This window comes from Zingiber officinale, chromosome 3B, assembly GCF_018446385.1.
Source record: "Zingiber officinale cultivar Zhangliang chromosome 3B, Zo_v1.1, whole genome shotgun sequence".
NCBI classification, from domain to species: Eukaryota; Viridiplantae; Streptophyta; class Magnoliopsida; order Zingiberales; family Zingiberaceae; genus Zingiber; species Zingiber officinale.
In genome coordinates, this window is record NC_055991.1 from 85376677 (window position 1) to 85395481 (window position 18805).

An 18805-nucleotide genomic window follows, 5' to 3' on the forward strand; every position below is an offset into this window, starting at 1 on the left:
ATAAAACATCTGTCACTCTCTTCCATTTCAACCATTCCGTTTGAATTCTATGTAAGACATCTCTCAATCGCTCTATCATTTTATAAAAATGATCCTAAATACCTAAAACTCTCAATTTCAGATAACTCATTATCTCATATTTTAACAATTATCTTATTACATCTAATATTGCTAAACTAAATTCTATATGTTATGTCTTTATTCTACTAAACTTAAACATTTCACTTCTAGTGTTTCTTGTCAAACTTCTAGTTTAATATTTACTCCTTCACATGTCTTGATCACGTCCGAAAGCGATGAAGGTGATTGGCTGGGAATGTGGCTCTTTTGTTGGCCAAACAAAGACTCCTTGCTGTCTCGCATAACACAGAGGACGTTAGTGCCGGGCCAGGGAGGGGGAGGGGGAGGGGGAAGGGGAAGGGGGGTCCCCGATGTTAGCCCTTCGATGCTCAAGTTAGTGAATGAGTTCTAAGAAGAAAATAGTGGGAAAACTATATCAACTAGCGTGTAGAACTATAGAGCATCGCATACCTTCAGTAGATGGAGACCCCTTTTTATAATGTCACTGTTATCTTTATACATGCATTCTAAAGCACTCCTAAGAAAGGCCATGCCATAAAGTGACTCTAACACTTTTTCTTAAATAAGTCCGTAAATATATGTGATTTGACAGGCTGGAAGCTTCAAAGGTGCGATTTGTCTATAAGATATTCTCTGTCCTTCGTGGCACAAACTTTCAAAAAAGAGTACAATGCTGTTGGGCCTCAGGGCCCACAATGGGCCTACCGGCCAGCTCGACTTATAGGTCGTAGTCAATAACTTAGTCTTCACTCAACTCCTTCATTTCCCTTGAAGGCACGACCTGTTGGATCGGTTTGTATGACCGATCGGCTGGGGTAGCTGGTCGAGTTAGTTAGCACTTAGCCTTAAGCTTTGTCCGCTTGTCATTGATTGAGACGTGATGTCCTGCCGATCAAAGGCTTGGTCGGCTGGGTTTCCTCTACTCATTACACTTTGTCTTCGTGTAAGGAGACATGAAGTTAGGCTATGAGGAATGGTCAACCATTCGAGGTCTGATCGGCTAGTCGGCCATTCAAGGTCTGATCGGCCGGTCGACCACTCAATGTCTAATCGGCTATGTTCCCACTCCTCTTGGTGATTTTGAAGGTTGACCACTTATTGACTTTGACTGCCTCGTCTGCTAATCTTCCAGGTTTTGACTTATCTCTTATCATCGCATCACAATCCTCCCCCTTAACTCTAGTTAAAGGAGGCTACAAGTCTGATATGATTGACTGGACCTTTAGTATTTTCTACTATATATATCCTCGACCGGGCATTTGTTTCTTAGTCATCGTTCGACTTTTAACAAATATTATCTTTGTTCATCATTACTTCGTGAATTCTTTATTCCCTGGTCGAGGGACTTGTAGTATGATGTCGTTCAACTCGACTACCAACGGTACTTAGTTGTTATCACCTTATGCTTCTTTTTCCTGAGCGGACTCCAATTCTCCATAGTGCTCCTTTATTAAGACTGACCCATTATAATTTCTCAGAAATCGACCAAATTCTCTATCACTAATGCCAAGCATGTTGAGCATGCTTTTTCATCATGAACCTGCTGATTACTCAATATCTCATAAATGCCCCATATGATTTACCGCCACATGTTGTACTCTTAAGCCGTCGAATATTCGATGTGACAGATGAGTATTGGGGTTTAATGTGATGCCAATTTTTTGAATTTTGATGACCCAAATTAAATCTTGTTTTTCCAAGGTATTAATCGGACGACTACGGATAACCAATACTAGGGTTTTTAAAGTCTTAGTTTTTCTTCACACTGTATTGCTTCACACATTGTCTTTATTTTCTTCCTTCTTGTTCTCTACTTGTTGCCGTTGGTGATCTGTGTCTAATAAGTTCCATCCTCCTTTCCATTTATTGATCTTTGCTCCCTCCTTTAAATGACTTCTTCATCTACTCCTCCTCATGCTGTACCTGGCTTGTGGTATACCTTCACTTCCTCTAATTTCAATGGAGAAGAAGTGGACCAGATGAAACTTATGTACAACTTTCTTTCCGATCATCAGATTGTCATTCCCTCGGCATATACCCGTCCTCATATACCTTTGGCTGGCTTTCTTACTTTTTTTTCAAGGATTAACTCTATGTTGGCCTTTGCTTTCCATTACACTCCTTTTTTCTGAAGTTTATAAATATTTCCATATTCCCCTCCAGCAACTAGTACCTAACTCTTTTAGGTTACTGTTCCATTTGTACCGAATCCTACTACATCCACGTATTTTTCATTACTTCTATTACCTAAAATAATTCGAGTCAGACGTCTTTCTCTTTCAAGCCTAGGTGGACGCTGTATATTTTGACAAAATGTTTTCGTCCAATAAGGGTTGAAAGTCTCATTATTTTTACCTCTGACTCCCCGACCGGGCAACCTTCCCAACCGGCTGGCAAATGAAGTTACCCAATCCTCTCGAGCTGGGTAAATATAGATGGGAGACGGTCTACCTTAAAGTTGCTGCTCAACTGGCTGGCTTAAAGTATCGTATCCACAAGTTGCTGCTTGAGGGAGTGTTATACACGTTTGGGCTAAGTACCATTCGCGTTTGACTGCCTGACTCTTTTGAGAGATTCTTCCCTCTGTTATTTTTAGATCTAACTGATTTCTTTTTCTTTTTTTGTAGCTAAAGTAACGTGGAAGGCTTTACTAAGTGAATCCGCCAAGATGACCAATGAGGAACTCGAGATTCATGGAGCGACCGAGCAGGAGAATCACGGGTTCCTGCTCCTTTGAAGGGCTAACCGACGAAGAAGGAGAAAGTCAGGTGGCGGGGAGTGACACCACTGCCAACACTGAGGAGCGGCCTCCAGAGCACCCTTCATTGGTGTCCATTGCCATTCCTTCAGAGTCCACTACTTCTATTGAGCCACTGATCCAACGACGGCGTCGTAAACTGCCCCGCCTAGCAAATCCTCCCCGATCGACGACATCTGCTCCACAAACTTCTATTGTCGTGTCGACCATTCAACCACCTTCTAACAGTGGAGAAAGCTCTACTTCTACGGTTCCCAAGAGAGAAGTCGGTTAGTCTACTCCCACTTCATCAGATCGAACTCTTTTTTTGACCGAGCTGTCGATCGGTGTTATCATCACTCAACCGATATCTTATTTGATGCCTTCACCAGGCGAACCAGCGCCTTCTTTCTCCACAATACCTTTAAGCCCTCTATCCAAATCAAAAAGCAAGTCTAGCTTGGAGCCCATTGGCTGAGGCATGCATAGGCATATCACAGCCATCCTCCGGCTACCTGCAGACAAATGGCGTCATCCAGACGCTAACAAGCCATGCTCCCTTGAGCACAAAATTAGAATTCAAGGTCCATTGGCCCAAACCTGGGCGGATGCCAGGGCCTGAGCAGCGATGATTCCACTAGAGGAATTGGTCGACCGCTTTAGTCAAAATTCCACTAGGGTAAACCTATTCAGTATTTAAACATTTATGTTTCTCTGTGTGCTTCACTTGAATGCCCTTTGATTTTAATAGTTTTAGGTGGACGGTCTTGTTAGTGTAATTTTCCTAGGTCAAAGTTGATCAGGTTGACTAAGTCTTAGTTGACTAGAGCTTGAGTTTTGATGTTTGACAATATGAGAGGAATGAGTCAAATAGAATACAGATGAATAGATATTTGATAATATATGAAGATTACTAGTATAATTGTCCATATGGGGATAGAACTTATCAAGAAATTGCTACTCACATTGCTCCCAAGATGTGATGCTATTAGCCAGTAAGGAAGTAAGCCACATTTTAGCCCGATCCCTCAAAGAAAATCCAAACAGCATTATTCTGATGGCCTATGCAGAGACATTATTCATCTTCATAGTCCCGCATATCTTATAAAAGACCTCAAGGTGTTGGTTTGGATCTTCATAGGTTCCTTTCCCAAATTGCTAATGTTGCACCATTGTAATAATTGCAGGTTTTATTTCAAAACGATTACCTTCAATGGTTGGTCTTGTTGGACCCCGTGGTAGTTTTGATGTGATCAACCAAGTTGGTTAGATCCTGCTTTGTGTTTAATCCCTGTGTATGAGTATGCAGGAGCTCAGGAGCATAGGAAGTCGAGCGGAAGACGCAGCTAGCGAGAAGGACGGCACGGGAAGGGAGCCGACGGGTTCGATGCGTCCGAAGGACGAGAGAGCTGTGGAAGAGTATACCGGTGGGCTAGAAGAACGTGCGCGGCGTTCGAGGGATGTTAAGCCGGGGAGGAAGGCTGCTCGAGGAGAAGGCCGGGAATTATGTTCGGGTGAGCCCTATTTCGGTTGGCCGCAATCACCCAAAAGAACGGAGCTTCGGAAGCCAAAGCGAAGAAGAAAAGGAGTCAAAAGAGGCTGAAATTACTGTAGCAGGAAGTTACTGTAGCTTGAAGGCGCCTTAAACATGCATTGAAGGTGCCTTCAACATTGAAGGCGTCTTCATTGCTTGTTGAAGGCACCTTGAGCCAGGTCAGAATGACTGTTCAAGCACCGGATAGAATTCTATCCACTCACCGAGCTGGAGGCGCCTTGGACCTTGTTGGCGCCTTGGACCCTCGGGATAGAATTTCCAGAGGCTATTTAAAGGCCCCTGGAGCTAGGAATTAAACATCAACTCAAGCATCCAACTTGTAATCAAATCCTAGCAACTAAGTGAGCATTCTAAGTGTAAAAAGGCTTCTCCGCCTACAGTAAAGGAGATTCTGCTAGTGGAGCTTTTCATCGCCCTGGATTAACAACCTCCTTGGTTGTAACCAGGTTAAATTCTGTTTTATTTTACTTTCCTGTTTTATTTGTATAGTTGCTATTTATTGAGTTGAAGCACGAGAAGGGTATATTTTTATTGTTTACAGCAATTCACCCCCCTCTTGCCGGCCTCCGCTGCACCTACAATTGGTATCAGAGTCTGACCGCCTCAGAAGGACTAACCGCCGACTGAAGCATGAAGATCAAGATGATGGCCGGAACAAGCATTGATCCCTCGAAGTTCGACGGAGACTTCGCGACGTGGAAACAACAAATGGAGGTATATCTTAACACAGATTTTAATATTTTATCAATAATGAAATTTGGTTATGAAGCACCAAAGACAACGAATGGAGAAGAACTCGAGATGCACCTCTGGACCAAAAAGCAACGTGACGAGTCTATGGCAAACGCTCGAGCTGAATTTCACCTTCTAAGCGTACTACCAGATGAAGATCTCGATAGAATTGGCGACTACCAAAGTGCAAAATAACTTTGGAAAAAGTTCTTAAAACTCCACGAAGAACAAATTGAAATTGATCCGATGTCAGAAGAGTCCGAAACCAAGATAAGTACCATTACAGAACAAGAAACCGAACTCCAACTTAAAGACCTAGAATGCTCATCACAAATGAGCATCGATGAAGGGGAAGAATCTTCGGAAGAAAACAACTCAACAGGGGGAGAATCAACCACCGACAAGGTAAGTCAGGTATGGTCTCCACCTCTGAGCAAATTAATTGATTCAATTGAAATCTTGTCGAAAGATTTTTATGAATTACAAATTATTTTGTCGAAAGAATATTTTGAATTAAAAACTGAACAACTATTAAAAAATATTGAGTTAAAAGACACAATTTGTCAATTAAGAGATTTCGAAAAATTAACAATAGAAAATATACAATTTTTTGCATGTTCAATATTTTTCACTACAATTATAAAAAACTGTGATTTGAGAAATTATGAGAAGCTAAAATGGAAATTTAAAAGTCATAGAGAATTTTGATTTGCAATGTTATTTAGACGCGCTTTTCAGAGAAGAAAATTAAACAGAAAATTTCCTTATGCGGCTTTGACTAGAAAGTGGTTGTTGCTCCAATAACCAAGAAGACATAGTACCTCGCCACTAACTGGAAGCCAAATATAGAAATGAAAGGTTTAATTAATTTTCTGGTAAAAGCATTAAAGTTAGAACTGATTAATGCTTTGTAAGTTTTTTTTAACATTCTAAAAAGTCAGAATTTTTTTTAAAATTTCTGGAAAAATTCATTTGACTTGAAAATTTTTGAAAAATTAAAAAATTTATCTTATTTAGATTTTTTTTCCCACAGTTTACTTAGGAATTATCTTTTGGAAAATTAATTTTGCTAAACACTTTTTATCACCTCATTTTTGCTGTGATCAAATGGAGAGAGAAAGGTACAAGTTAGTGAGAAAGGTACAAGTTAAGGGGGAGTTAGGAAATTTAAAAATTTTAATATTTTTTTCCTAAAATGTGTTGCAATTTTATTTATTGGAAAATTTATGCTTAACATGCTAGTTTAGTAATTTTTCTTTAAAATTACTTTTTGTGTCTATTCTTACCCTAACTTGAACTTGGGTTGATGCACATCAAAAAGGGGGAGATTGTTGGACCCCGTGGTAGTTTTGATGTGATCAACCAAGTTGGTTAGGTCCTACTTTGTGTTTGATCCCTGTATTTGAGTGTGCAGGAGCTTAGGAGCATAGGAAGTCAAGCGGAAGACGCAGCTAGTGAGAAAGATGGCATGCGAAGGGAGCCGACGGGCTCGGTGCGTCCGAAGGACGAGAGAGCTGTGGAAGAGTATACCGGTGGGCGAGAAGAACGTGCGCGGTGTTCGAGGGACGTTAAGCCGGCGAGGAAGGCTGCTCGAGGAGAAGGTCGGGAATTAGATTCGAGTGAGCCCTTTTCGGTTGGCTGCAATCACCCAAAAGAACGGAGCTTCAGAAGCCAAAGCGAAGAAGAAAAGGAGTCAAAAGAGGTTGAAATTACTGTAGCAAGAAGTTACTGTAGCTTGAAGGCGCCTTAAACATGCATTGAAGGCGCCTTCAACATTGAAGGCGCCTACAACATTGAAGGCACCTTCATTGCTTATTAAAGGTGCCTTGAGCCAGGTCAGAATGACCGTTCGAGCACCGGATAGAATTCTATCTACTCACCGAGCTGGAGGCGCCTTGGACCTTGTTGGAGACGCCTTGGACCCTCCGGATAGAATTTCCAGAGGCTATTTAAAGGCCCCTGGAGCTAGGAATTGAACATCAACTCAAGCATCCAACTTGTAATCAATTCCTAGCAACTAAGTGAGCGTTCTAAGTGTAAAAAGGCTTCTCCGCCTACAGTAAAGGAGATTCTGCTAGTGGAGCTTTTCATCGCCCTGAATTAATAACCTCCTTGGTTGTAACCAGGTTAAATTCTGTTTTATTTTACTTTCCTGTTTTATTTGTATAGTTGCTATTTATTGAGTTGAAGCACGAGAAGGGTATATTTTTATTGTTTACAGCAATTCACTCCCCTCTTGCCGACCTCCGCTGCACCTACAGGTCTCGTGATGCTTGACCTCAAGCCACGTGCATAAGGCACTGCATAGTACTTGAAAAGTCTATTTTTCATTTCTGAATATGATTGCTCTACTTGTTGCTTTTGTAAGTTCTTTCTTTTATGAAATGTCCTATCAATCTCAGGATCAATAGGATATAAATTTCTTGCAATATTAGTTCTACGCATACAAGAGCAATACTAATCAATCAAATCCAAAGAATAAAAGTACAGAAATTTGAAAATAGAGAAATATAGAATTTTAGAAATAAAAAATGAAATACAAGACAAGTGAAGTGCAGAAATTAAAATTGTAGAAATAGAAGTAAAAGAAAACAAAATGTATGTGTAAGTATATTTACAAAAAGAAAAGAAAAACTGAATTTAGACTAACTCTAAACGTCAATCGATAAGTACTATGTCAATCCCTAGCAATGACGCCAAAAACTTATTACGAAGCCGCAAGTGCACAACTACATCATCAATTATAAAAATATCGATCCTACAGGAATTGAGAACACCTAAATACTTGTATCTTGAATTAGCTAAACTAATGAGTTTTGGAAAAGAGTTTCTTGCATAAAAGTAAAGAACACAAACAAAGGAAAATAAACTAGAGATAAGAGAATTGAGGAAGTCTTGCATAGAAAAAGATTCTAGGGGTTTTGGTTTCAAAATGAAGGAACTTAATTTACTTGGACTCTTCTATTCCTATCATCAACTCTCATATATGTAAGAACCCTAACCAATGTACCAACACTAATCCACGACTATGTGTTAGAGTGTTATCCCTATTGTCATCCAACACATTTAAATGAAGATGGTAGCCCAAGAAGTCTGGTTAAGAGGGAATCTCTGTCACTAGGACCCTCCGATCATACATTGCTAGGTCACTCACATCATCTGTGTACACAGGATTAGGGAAAACCCATTAATAGTAGTTAAGATCTCCCTTGTGGGAGAATTACCTCTCTTTATCTAAATCAATCCTAGATGTCAAGTTACAAGAGGATCATTGTCACTAGGACCCTCCGGTTATACAATTTGGAGATCAATCCGTGCAAAGATAACAATCCATAGACATCCATCAAATCTAATATAAGAAATAAGCACAAAACCACACATACACATTAGATCTAACAAGAACAAGAATGAAAGCATCATTTAAATAGGGCATTGGCATAATCCAAGAGTTTTACATCAAATCCACATTCACATCTACTCCCTTGTTCTTAGAACAGAAGATCTACTCCATAATAAGAGGAAAATTGATCTCAAAGACAAAGAACACTAATCTCCACATCCAAATCAAGAAAATAAAGAAGAGAAAACTTAGCGAGTGTCGATAAGTGATCTTCGGATTAATCCTTACTAATAGAGAGATAGAGAACTGGAATCTGGCCTTGGATCGTCTAGTTGAAGCCTCTTGGATGCTAGGTTCAGAGCTTTGAATTGTCTCCCCCAAAGGGGAAAACTTTGGAGGAACTACACAACCGTGCAAATCTACACGGCCTAAAGTTGTTGGCCACGTGAAATGCCTCACAACCGTGCCTGGGGGCACAATCGTGTTTTGGTTGCGTTTGGGCGAAGTGTCACGGTCGTGCCAAGAGGCACAACCCTACTCTACTATTTTCTCTACATGCTTCTCCTTAGCACGTGATCCTGTCCGAAATCTGAGTCAGAGGGACCGTCAGGTGAGGTGGATGAAATGTTGACCGAATTATGATGTCCTGAAGGGGAGTATGCTGAGATGACTTCTATGTTGACCAAGTCATCAGAAGTCCTCTAGTCAATGCTACCTGCAGACAGTGACCGGGTCGCCCCAGTCCCTGGTACCCCAATGCTCGAGGCAGATCTAACAAGTACGTAAGTAATAGATTAAGACACAGAATAATGAAATGAATGTAGAGTGAGTACGGAGAGCGTACCTTGGCCCAGGGGGGCACCCTCAGGTGGGACGCTGCTCGAGTTATTGTGACCTAGAAGAGCAGATGACTCTGAGTCGGATGAAGAGTTGGATTTAATGACAAAGAGCCGAACTCGGTGGCACGAAACCCGATGCGACCTCAGCACGCAGGCCGAGCTATGACATTGACATGTAGGCCGGGATAAGACATCGGCACGCAGGCTGGGATAAGGCATCAACACGCAGGCTGGGAGATGATAGCGGCACATAGGTCGGATAGTAATAACGACACAAAGGCCAAAACATGACACCCAAGCCAAATCAGTACGAAGGTCGAAACACAACATACATGCCAAATCGGCATGAAGGCCAGAACACAATGGAAGTGGAGATGGTCATATCAGTGATAGCAGGGCCTATGGCAGCGAGGGCTCAGAGGCCAGATCAATGTCGCAAACACATGTTAACATGGATCGGCTACTGGATCAACGTCGAAAATGTACGACAACATGGGTTGGAGGATAACAACGGCTATGGATGCCAAAAGGGAGGTGACCACTGGTAGTGGTGGCCCGGAGGCAGTAGTAAAAAGGGGGAGAGGGGATTGCTCTAGAGGTAGAAACAGTGCTAGATCTATGTTGAGAGCATCGGTAGCCATGCCGACAACTGATGTCTACTCGCCGAGGGCCGTGGAGCGGCACTGGGGTTATCACCGGAGCCACAGTAGGTGGCTGGAGTGCAGCGGGAAAGGAGGGAGAGCGGAGCCATGAGGCAGTCGTGGCCGCTCATGGTTAGCGGTGTCAGCGGGAGGGAGAAGCAGTGCTAGCGACAGCGTGGAGAAGAGAAAGGGGAGGAGGTTGCGGCGTTGAGAGAGGAATTCGCAATGGGGGTCGCGGTGCGCGCGTGGGGAAGAGAGGTCTGCTAGCGTCGGCAGAGAAGCGAGCATGAGAGGGAGGAGGCAGTGGCCGAAAGCGACAAGGGTGGCCCTTCACGACATCCCCTTGGTCGTGGTGTCGTGGAGAAGAGAAGTGACGGCGACGACAGGGTGGAGAGGAGAAGGCGGCTCCACGTGCTAGGCAATAGTGACGGCACGAGTCCGATGATGTTCCCATGAGGCTGTGATGGCCCGAGAGGGAAGAGGAGAGGAGCGGTGGCGACGTTGGTGGTGTACGAGATGAATGGCGTCGGCATTCGCGAGTTGGTGGCGGCAGAGCAGGAAAACCCACGAAGCAGAAAAAATGCCCCCCCTCCCTACGCTATAGTGTCTCATTTTTTGCTTAAAGCCCTAAACAGTGCAAAGATCGAAATTCCCCTCCCCCCCCTTAATTCCTCCTCTGCCCCTAAACTATATCCACATCACAAGCCTCCCCTTCAAGTCTAGTCGAAGGAGGCACAAGTCTGACTAGACCCTATTGGTGCAATCGACCTCCAAGGTTTTAATATCCGACAAATATGTTTAAGTAAGTTTAATGGAGCTTGATCATGAGAAGTCCTAGTCATGGCTAGGCAAGGGTGGGATGTCAACTGAGTGACTAGTCCTAACTGCGGTTAGGCAAGGAAAGTCATAGTTGTAGGCTAGGCAAGGGAAATCTCGTTAGATCGTGAAAGCCAGGTATATTCAATAAGTCTGGAGGACCTGATCCCTGGGTAGCCGAATACTGAGTCCTAGTTATAGGCTAGGGAAGGAAAATCTTAGTAGATCGTGAAAGCCAGATGGATAGGTCTGAAGGACCTGATCCTTGGGTAGCCGAATACTGAGTCTTGGTGAGTGAAGCCAAGTGGAAAAAAAATCCTAGGGGGTGGTAATCTTAGGTTCTAGTGAGTAAAACCAAATGGAGAAAATCCTAGGGGGAGATAACCTTAGGTAATGAGAACTCTTGGAGGAGTGAACTCCAAGCAAGGTTGATCGACTGATCTTGGTGATTCTAAGTTTAGTTTTACCATAGCATTCTGTATTACTATTATTGCTGCTGGCTAATGTAGTATTGCAGGAAAGGCCTTAGTGGATCAGGTAATCAAACACTGAGCAGAGAAAGTCCAAACAAGTCTAGAGGACCAATGTTTGGTAGGTAAGTTGAGGTAAGCAACTACAAGAGTGATAGTGAGGTCGTGTTCCTATTAGGAACAACCTATGATCGCTGATCCAACTGAAGAAACCGGGAAGGTTTCCAAGTTGAGATCAATATAGTTCTACTATATATGTTAGGACCTTGACGTCCGCTAGAGGGGGGTGAATAGCGTCTCACCCAAATCGTCGCTTCCTACAATGGTTAGTGTGCACAGCGGAAATACAAGATAAACACTAACAATAGAAAGCAAACCTAACACGTTGATTTAACGTGGTTCGGAGATAAAGCTCCTACTCCACGGCTGTCCGTAAGGTGGACGATCCCGATCCGTCGGTGGATGATTCCCCGGAGAACTTCCGGCTAGCTCGCGTAGCTCCTTGTGGGTGGAGAAACCTCGCCACAACCTCGTACAAGCACGCTAGATCACTTGGGCACTTGGAGACTCTAATTAGGGTTAACCACCACTAATTTCGTCAACTTCAACCAAGCTTCCAATGCTTGGTTATATAGGCCACGGGTTAGAAAACCCCGCCTACCAGTCGACTGCCAAAACATGCAGTCGACTGCCCTTCGTGGAAATTCGACCGTTGCAGCCCAACGGCTCGATACCAACCCTCTGTTCGCTACCAGTCGACTGCACCAGTCGACTGATGAAACCACCAGTCGACTGCTACAGTAACGCTACAGTACTGCTACAGTAAACCCTAATTTTGAGATTTTACCCCGAGTACATTCACTCAGCACTCGTTCTCGCCCGACCAACCTAGACCTAGCTTTCTAGCCTCCTCCATCAGCCTTGCGTCCCTCGGATGCCTCCCCATCCTTCACGTCTTGCCTTCTGGAGCTTCCATCGGCCTTGTCATTGTTGTCGGGTCTTCCTTTGTCAAGAGGTCGCACCTCCGGGACTTCATCCATTGCCAAGTCACACTTGGACTTACGTTGCCAAGACTACATACTTGGACTTACACCGCCAAGACTCATCCTTGGACTTTCCTCCTTTGCCAAGATCACACTTGGACTTACGTTGCCAAGACTACATGCTTGGACTTACACTGCCAAGACTCACCCTTGGAATTTCCTTGTTGTACCTGTATCCTGCACACTCACAATGCATATCAAATACAACAATAAACCTAACTTAAACCTTTGCCCAAACATTAAAACCTAGGGTACCCAGATTGCTCCAACAATCTCCCACTTTTTGATGTTTGACAACCCGTTTAAGTTAGGGAAACAATATAGCAATACATATGCAAATAAATATATGTAATCTACACATGCATAAATCATGGAACCTAATCGTAGGCTCCCCCTTCACCTAAGCTCCCCCTTGAGCTAGGATTTCTTGCAAAGGTATATAAGTTTCTCACTTAAACCTAAACTTCTCCCCCTTTGCCATACATCAAAAAGAGCTTCAACAATATCCCAATTATTGGACTCTTTGACCTCTAATGATCATAAACATCATGTATTAATCCCCCATAAGATTACATACATGTTCACCACTCTTTTGGTCATTTTCTAATGCTTGAAAAACATTTTCAGACCGTATCAGTTGACTGAAAGAAGTACCAGTCGACTGCCCCTATGAAAACGAGCTTACAGAGACATTCTGTGCTCGTGAACAGTGTTACCAGTCGACTGGTAACTGTACCAGTCGACTGGTATACTATTCATGGCAAAATCAGCCTTTTCTGGCCAACTTCAGAAATGCGTCAGAAATTTCACAGACCTCCAAAAATTCCCAAATTTTGTGGAGAGGTCTATTATATTAATATATACTTGGGAAAAATATATATATAAATATATCTATCATCAATCCCAAGATTGACACAAAACACAAAACTAGCTAAAAAGTTCGATTGAACCTTGACCTAAAGTCCTAGTTTTGGCTTTCTCTTGATGTATTTTCCCATACTAACCCACAATGCATCCCTAGCATTGGTTTATATGGAATCTATACATCCAAAACCAATTATCATGCTATATGACCCCAATGTCATATTTTCAAGCATGAAACACAACCCATGTGTGCCAATTCCCTAGGTTTGAGACTCAAGTCCGTCTCCAAACCACTTGGCACATTCCATGACCTAACCTAGACTCCCAAGTAAAACCCACTTGAGATCCATTGGTCATGGGTCCCAAATTGACTCTTTGAGCTCCCCCTAGAGCTCTTAGCCTTAGCCACCTCCCTAGGTGACTCATCCACAATGGCTAGGCCATTTCGGTGCACCTCCGGTGACACTTGGCCAACAGATCTAACTTTCTTAACCTTGGACACTTTGTCTTTGGTTAATTTCTTCTTGTCCTTAACCTTGGACATCCCATCATTGCCATAATTATATGCCACCCTAGCATATTCCTTCTTATTGGCCTTAGATGACTCTCTCTTATCCTTGGTCACACCTCCCTTACCAATGTCATGTGCTACCTTAGCACTTGACCTCCTTTTGATCTTGGAAAAGATTTTTTATGTTTTCAAAGAGTAACTCCTCCTAAAAACATGGTCAAACTTCTATCATTGCACCAACAATGACTTGAGGTTCTTAAAAAATTAGGAAAACCAAAACTCGAAGTTTTGAGGTTCAAAATTCAATAATGAAACTAAACCTCAACCGAAACTTCACTTTAGTTTTTCTTAACCAATCCATACTTGTTTTCATCATGAAAACTCATGTAGACATTATTTATGGTATACTTTATCAGGGAAAAATAGTTTTCTATGAAAATACTTTCTATTTTCAAAGATTGACACAAATTTGAAAACTCTTGAAAACTTCAATGTTTTCTCCTAATTTGTGTCTAACTTTTCAATGATGATTACTATCAAAAGATAGCCTTCACAAAGGTTTTTCAAAACCAATATCCAACCACGTTCTTTGGGCTCAATGCACATGACTTGTACATTAGCTTTCTCAATGATTGGAAGACACATAACTATGTGTTTTGATGAACCTAAAACTCAACAAGATGCACTAGATCAACATCTTGAGTTTTGTTCACTATCTTAACATCTCACTTGTATCTAACGTGTATTAAAACACATACAAGTCACCTTATAGTTCTTTGTGAGATGTATATTTGGTCTTGCCCTAAACTAAGGGATCCTGCATCTCTATCTAGGCATTGTAAAAATCATGATCATCCATCTAGGTTGTCACTTGATATGATCCCTCTTGTTGGGACACTTCCATACATAATAAATGTCTTTTGTCCTTAATTACAAGGAAATTGACATACTACATGATGATTAATGGCATACATCAAAATAAATAATTTTCAAAAGTAAAGCATGTTATAGCTACATGATGTATGTATGACATGACATGGTATTTTTTTATTTTTTATAATAAAATGTGAATGCTAAATATGATGTCATGACATATGATGGGAAAACAATCATGGCAAGTTAGCATAAATAAAATTTACCTAGATTACCTATCTAAGTATTCTTAACCCTAGCTAACTCAAAATTTAACCCTAGATTGCCTAATTTCATCAAGAAAATGTCAAACCCCAACTTGACATTTCTTTAATTTCTTTCTAAATTTGTGTCATTTTAAATTAACCAAATTCCTCAAAGTATAACACATTTTACACTTTCCAAGAGTAAATGAAATCAAATTAAGACTTAGATTTGCCTTTAACCTTCTAAGAAAATGTCAAAACCCTAACTTGGCATTTCTTATCCTTTTCTAAATGTGTCGATTTAAATTAAGTTCAAACACTCAAAGTTTGACACATTTCACTCTTCCAAAGAGTAAACATCTTACATTAGGACCTAGATTTTCCTTTAATTACCCTAAGAAGATACCAAACCCCCAATTTGGTATTTCTTATGTTTTTCCACATTGTGCCAATTTAATTCAAACATAATTCCTTAAGATTTGACACATGTTACTCTTTCCAAGAGTGACAATTTGAATTAAGGTTTACATTTCCCTTAATTCCATAAGAAAATGTCGAATTCCAAATTTGGCATTACTTTTGCTTCTCTCTAGTGTGTCAATTTAAATTATATTTAACTCCTCCAATTTTGACACATTTTGCTCTTCAAAGTTTTAATCACATTTGATTAAAACATGAGTTTTCTCTTAATTCCTTAAGAAAGTATCAAAATTCTAACTTAATTTTTCTTATACTTTTCTTAAGTGTGCCAAGTTAGATTAAATTCAACTCTTCAAATTTTGGCACATATATTACTCTTTCAAAGAGTAACCCTACAATCCTTTTCATTTTCAAAGGTTAACAATAACCTTGAAAATGCTCTGAAGTGTCAACTTTAACAAGTTTGGGTTAACTACCCTTCCAATTGGAGTTGACACTCTCTAAACCTATCTAGGGTGTAGAGAATATGCTCCTAGGAACCCACAACCTATTGGTGCTCCTTGGATGCTCTAGGTACTTACTAGGGATGACTTCCCTAGATACCTTCCTAAGGACCTTTCTAGGCTTCTTAGAAGCCTTGGTCACCTCTACTAGGTCACTTCTAGGAATAACTTCCCTTGTAACCTTCTTTGAAACTTTATTAGGCCTTTTTGGAGCCTTAGTCACCTTTACTAGATCAACTTTAGGGATGACCTCCCTTGCGACCTTCTTTGTGACTTTGTTAGACTTCTTAGAACTCTTAGTCACATTTGTCTTGTCAAAAGTACTCTTAGGGATTCCTTCCCTAGTATCTTTGACTTGACCTCTACACCTAGGGTTGGCCCCATAGCTATATGGAACCCTATGAAAGGAAGTCACATCCTCCTTGACTTTAGGTTTGTATCCCAAACCCCTATCGCCATTGGATGACTCTTGTCTAGCTTTTCTAGGTTATGCTCATTTTGACCCCTAAGCATGTTTTCCATTCTTGCTAAGGTCCTTTCTAAATTATCAAGTCTTGTCCTCAAGACTTGATTTTCACTCCATAAATCCCTAGATTTTGGTTTTTCATTTAATCTTTGAGCATTTCTATTTCTAGGCTTATATCTAAAATCCTTGATGTTATTGCCTAAGTTGTTATTTACCTTCCTAACTTTAGGTGTGGTAAATCCAGCATGAGGAGGAATATATTTATCCTTAAGGTTATCATGCCTCCTATTCTCATGATAAATAGCATTAAGATGATAAGAGTAATTTCTAGCATGCTTTTTATCATGTGTGTCACGCCCCAGAGGAGTCCCTGTCCGAAGAAATTTCGACAGCACCTCCCCTGTACGGGTGACAATCTGAAGCATTTCTACAGGCATAATATACATCAGCCACATGCGGCTGGAATATACACACAACCACGCAGTTAAATATATATAATCAGCCTACACGGCTGAAACAAAATCAATACAGTGGATAAACATAAAATACAAGCCCATACAAAACCAAATAAAACACTGCTAGCCAGCTAGGCTTACACCACACAACCAAAACAACACTCCGAACACAAAACCGGAACACAAAGCTAAGTACACAAATACATATACCAAAAATAACAATAAACAAAGGCAGAGACAGGGCTTCTGATGTGACGTGGGGACCGGCAGCCAGGATACTCCAAGCGTCTCCATAAATAACCTAGTATCTGAAAAAGATAGTGTCCACGGGGGTGAGTTCAACAACTCAGCAGATACCTAGTTGACATGTATAGTAAACTATAACAAATAGTAATAACTATGGAGTACAGTCTCCTGAACAAAAGAAGGTAATGCATAATAGAAAAGACTGAAGAGTACTGTACTCACCAGGGCCACCTATCAGAATAATCAGGTCGTCAGATCGGAAGTGTCATAAATCCTGTATGCATGTCAAACATATGCATCCATCCAAATGTAGCATATAAGTGCAGCAAACACAAGCAGTAAATGCATAAATGTGTATGATGCCAATGATGCGTCCTGGTCACCTCTGACGCAAGTCAGTCATCTCACACACAATAGTGAGGCCGCGTAGGTAGGGCTGTGACAACCGTGCACTCTACCATCACTATACCTGATGAGTGAGTGAGTGGACGGGATGCTGTCGGAGTACTCCTGTCCTTTGACCCCAAATCATAAATGGGGGAGCTCAATGCTCTCATCTCCCGGTACACGATGACGGGGAGGTATCTCTGCCGGCTACCACGCTGAGTCACCTGACCAACGGAGCCAAACAGAGTCCACCGTCTGCCGACTACTACGCTGCTACACTAAATGCCAGCGGAGCCAAACAGAGCGGACCACGCTGAGTCCTCAGACCAACGGAGCCAAACAGCAGAACCGCCACACACCTGCCTGATATACCACTAATCCATGAGTGGTGGTGTGTGCAGTATATGTAACTGGCGATGTGCTCTACCATAGTGGTGCCGACAATCGCGCAGCATGCAATCATGATGCATGACACTAAGCATAGCAAATAACTGATCAGCATAACCATATCCATATATATAACATGAGTATCGTAGTATCGATGGTCAAATACGAAGAACTAAAGTACACAGGTCAGATAGGATATCAAAAACCTAGGTCCTGAACATAACAAGCATGGTATGTCACTACTTCTCTGAGCATATATATAATCATGTGGGTACTAGCATAAAATGCATAACAGGTGAGCTAACAAGCATGTAACAGGTATCCAGTAGTGACGTACCGAAACAATGACAACCATAATTATTACTAAAGGTTATAACCTACTAAGCATATCAACAAGACATTATCTAAAAGATAAGTCAAGGTACCCGCCTCCAATAGAAGGGTCCAATCCGATCCAAATCCGACGTCGAGATGCTCGTCTCGCGTTAAAGTCCTGTAAATCATTTAATATACAGTTTAGCTAATCTTATAAGCAACAACTAGCTAAACTAAAAACTCAATCCTAATTCGGTTAAGTATTCTCGTTTAATTCCACCTAACAATCCAAATCAAATTAGATAATTAATCCATCCTTAATCCATCGAACAATTCCTTAACTTTCTCAAATTAATCACTAAATCAAATCTCATCATTCTATCACATACTCCAATTGAATTAATATAGAAGTAAACTAATAACCCAAATGGAAATATGTAAGGAACATATCACCCTCTTTAGGAATTTAAAGAGAGAGATCACAGAAACAAACTCACCTGAATTTTTGAACCATGATCGGATATCACACCTCAGCAACAGCTTAGTCTCATAGATATCAAAACCTAGAAATCAAGCAACCATACCCATGACCTGCTTCCACATCTAAATCAGCGTAATTAAATTTATGAATCTTGGAAATCACAAACACAACCTACCCAATTCAGTGCGCTCTATTATTGACTTTTGGCTGGAACAATAGTTGCTGGAAACTCTGTGCCAGAGCTGTGGATCACCCACGTACAGAGATTGCCGAAGCTAGGTGAAAGTGATGCCCTCCGAATCAAATAACTCTAAACCCACATTGATCATGGATCAGCCACTTAAACAATCTACCAGGATTAGTTGATTACCTCCAACATGACCGCAAGGTAGTGGATG